Raw genomic sequence first — 4,200 nt, forward strand, 5'->3', positions numbered from 1 at the left:
TTACATTCTGTGCTCTGTTCAAACAAACCGCAATCCCAAAGTTAAATAGCTACGGCTGTAGGCGTTTTGCAAACTAAGGAATTCTCTTTCTTTCGATGTTCGTTGCTGAATGTCTTTAAGGCTCGCTTTAAAATATACTTGCAGACACACACACACACACACCGCCCGATTTCTGTTTTTTCGGCTGTCAGATTCTTTCTGGGATGTTATGTTGTTAATAATTATTGTCGGGTATAATTGTTGTTAATAATGTTGTTGTTGTTAATAATAATTGTTAATAATAAATATTGTTAATATTGTTAATAATAAATAGAAATCGGGCGCTACTTTTGACTCACCCTGTATATACAGTCGTGGCCAAAAATATTGGCACCCTTGCACTTTTTGAAAATAATGTACCATTTCTTCCAGAAAATTGTTGGAATTAAAAATCTTTTGGTATCCACATATGTATTTCTTTGGTGTGCAGTGGAACAAAACCAAAAAAGCTGAAATAATTACTAAATCTTAACTTATGTTAAACAGGAATCCTAAAATGGCCCGGACGATATTATTGGCACCTTTTAGAAGTTGTTAGAAATAATTAGATTTCAAGCAGGTAATTCTCCTTTACTTTGTAATTGAACTCACCTGTGGTGAGTGACAGGTGCCTGCAATATAAAAATCACTCATTCAACCAGTTTGAATGGAGAAAAGTAGTCATTCTGCTGTTTTGTGTCAATGTGTGTACCGCAATGAGCATGGAGAAAAGAAAGAAAACCAGAGAATTGTCTGAGGAGGTCAGACACAAGATTGTAGCCAAGCATGGACAATCTCAAGGTGACATGTCCATCTCCAGAGACCTTGATGTTCCTGTGTCCACCATACGCAATGTTATCAGGAGGCTTAAGGCCCATGGCACTGTAGACAACCTCCCTGGATGTGGCCGCAAGAGAAAACTTGATCGAAGATTGCAGAGGAGAAAATTTTTCGAATGGTGGAGAAAGCACCTCAATCAACTGTTTCAATTTGCACCATCTGTTGCCAACTCAATGAAAGGGGGTTCTATGGTAGGAGACCAGGAGGACCCCACTGCTGAGAGAGAGACTTAAGAAAGCCTGACCGGAGTTTTACCAAAACACACCTGAACAAGCCAAAGTCCTTCTGGGAGAATGTCCTGTGGACAGATGAGACCAAATTAGAGCTTTTCGGTAAAGCACATCATCTCTATGTTTACAAAAAACAAAATGAAGCCTTCAAAGAGAAGAACACCTTCCCTACAGTCAAACATGGAGGAGGTTCAGTGATGTTTTGGGGTTGCTGTGCTGCCTCTGGCAATGGGTGCCTTGAATGTGTGCATGGTATCATGATATCAGGAGATTGCCAAGGCATTTTGGAGCGCAATCTTCAGCCCAATGTCAGAAAGCTGGGTCTCCGTCGAAGGTCATGGGTCTTGCAGAAGGACAATGACCCCAAACACACTTCAAAAAGTACCCAGGAATGGTTCAACACAAGTTCTGAAGTGGCCAGCAATGAGGCTGGATTCTAAATCCCATTGAACACCTGTTGGGAGATCTGAAAACAGCAGTTGGGAGAAGACACCCTTTAAATCTGGGAGAACTGGAGCAGTTTGCACAAGAAGAGTTGGGCAAACTGCCAGTAGAGAGGTGGAGGAAGCTCATTCATGGTTATAGGAAGTGCTTGACTGCAGTTATTTTGTCCAAAGGTTGTGCTACCAAATATTAAGTCTCGGGTGTCAATAATTTTGTCCATGCCATTTCTTTTTATTTTCTGATTTAATAAGGTATATAAAGTTCTTTTCTTTTTTTTCTTTTTTTTGTATACAGAGTCCAGGCTCGTGAAAGAGCTAACATTTATCAAACAAACAAATCAAACAAACAAGCAAACAAAGTATATAAAAAGGGGAGCGGTCGACAAGATGGGGAGAGAAGGGGAGGAAGCACACAAACACAACATTTGAGAGCAGGGACATCGGGAGATGTTTTTGGAGGGAGAGGGCCTGGGGGGAGGCAGGATAGTTATAAAACGCAAGGACACCAAGGACTTCCAGGAAAGAAGTCAAAAGTCACCTCAAAAAAGTGGATTTGGGGTGAAATTAGCGGGGGTAGAAAAGATCAAGGTTTTGGATTGGGGAAGATAAGAGATGGTGGTGAACAGCCGTTTTAAAGACCTGGAGGGAGGAGTGGGATTGAAGAGAGTGAGGGAGTTTGTTCCAGAGGTGGGAGAAAAGAGGAATGAAGGAGTGAAGGTGAGCAGAGAGTCTTGATTTTGGCAGTTTAACCATAAGAGGGTTGCAGGCAGATCTTGTGCGACCTGCAGGGATATTTGGGGGACAGAGCCCAGAGAAAGCTGGGGGAGCAAGGCCGGAGAGGAGTCGGTAGAAGACGGAAAGACCACCAACCTGCCTGCGGTGATTAAGTGAAAGGCCCTCGGAGATAGCGTCATCGCGGGAGATTCCAATGATTCTGAACGCTTTGGTTTCAACAGCGTGAAGACGAGCTAGGTGTGAGGCAGGAGCACCAGCCCAGAGGGGAGAGCAGTACTCCATTGAGCTGCGGATGAAAGCCTTGTATGTGGTGAGGAGCTCAGGGGTGCCAAGGAAGGACTTCGCACGACGGAGGATGCCCAGTCGGCGACTGGCTTTGGAGACCAGCTTGGAAATGTGGTTTTCCCAGGAAAGATCATGGCAGATAGTGAGACCCAAAAGCTTGAGTGACAGAACTTCTTGGAGAGGATTATGCAGAAAGTAGATGGGAGGGTTGTCCAGTCGGTCTTTTCGGAGAGACATCGAAAGAGTGTGAGATTTGTCAGGATTGAAAGACATGTTCCACTTGTTTGCCCAGTCTGTGATTTTGTCCAGGTCTGCAGAGAGTGAGGAGGCTGCAGACTGCCGATCTGAGGGATGAGGAATGGAGCGGCAGAGAGTGGAGTCATCAGCAAAGAGATAGAAAGGATTTTCAAGAGAGTCAGAGAGATCATTGATGAAGACCAGAAAAAGCACAGGGCCCAGAACACTGCCTTGGGGAACTCCAGCCTGAACAGGAAGAGGAGATGAGAGAAACCCATTCAGGGCCACACGTTGACTACGACTAGAGAGGAAGTCCGCCAGCCATGCGTGGAGATTTCCATGGATACCAAAGGAGGAGAGTTTGAGGAGCAGAGCGGGGTGCCAGACCGTATCGAAGGCACGTGATATGTCGAGGGAGACGGCTCTAATTTCCTGTTTGGCATTGAGGACCTCCATCCATTGTTGAGACAGCAGAAGCAGCATGTCCAGAGTAGAGTGACCTGGTCTGAAACCAAATTGATGATCAGAGATCAAGCCATTGGAGAAGAGGAAAGATTTCATATCTGAAGCAAAGATGGATTCCATGACTTTGCTGATAATCGGGAGAAGGCTGATTGGTCTGTAGTTGCTAGGATCTGTTTTTGCACCTTTTTTGTGCAAAGCGGTGATGTTGGCTGATTTCCAAGCAGATGGCAGTTGACCTTGAGCAAAAGAGAGGGTGAAGAGAACAGAGAGAGGGAGTGAAAGAGCGGAAGAACAGGATTTTAGGACCCGTGGGCTGATGCCGTCAGGTCCAGTTGCAGAATCAGAGTCGAGGGTTGACAGAAACTTTTCCACCTTGTCAGGAGGAAAGGCCACGGAGTCCAGGAGCAGCTGGGTACGACTGGGTATGGTGGGTACAGAGAGGGATGGGTTTGGGACAAAAGATTTAGAGGCAAACACAGAGTTGAGGCATTCAGCTTTTTCACGTGCGGAGTCAGCTGTGTAGCCGTTTGAGGTAAGGGAGGGGATGGAGGGGGAACAAACACCAGAAACAGATTTGACCAGATGCCACCAGGATTTGGAAGAGGGAGACAGATAAGAGAGTTCGGTCTTGAGAACGGAGAGATATTGTTTCCTGGCTCTCCTGAATCAAAAACAAAGGTTCTGTAATATTAACAGTGAATAAAGAATTGTGGAGACCAAATACTTTTGTCAATTTCAACTTATTTTTCGAGAAAATTGTGAGTTATTTGAAAAAAGTGCAAGGGTGCCAATATTTTTTGCCATGACTATAAACAGCACATATACACATATATATATATATATATATATATATATATATATATATATATATATATTATATATATATATATATATATATATATATATATATATATATATATATATATATATATATATATATATATATA

Source organism: Myxine glutinosa, chromosome 11, assembly GCF_964187855.1.
Source record: "Myxine glutinosa chromosome 11, kmMyxGlut1.1, whole genome shotgun sequence".
Taxonomy (NCBI): Eukaryota; Metazoa; Chordata; class Myxini; order Myxiniformes; family Myxinidae; genus Myxine; species Myxine glutinosa.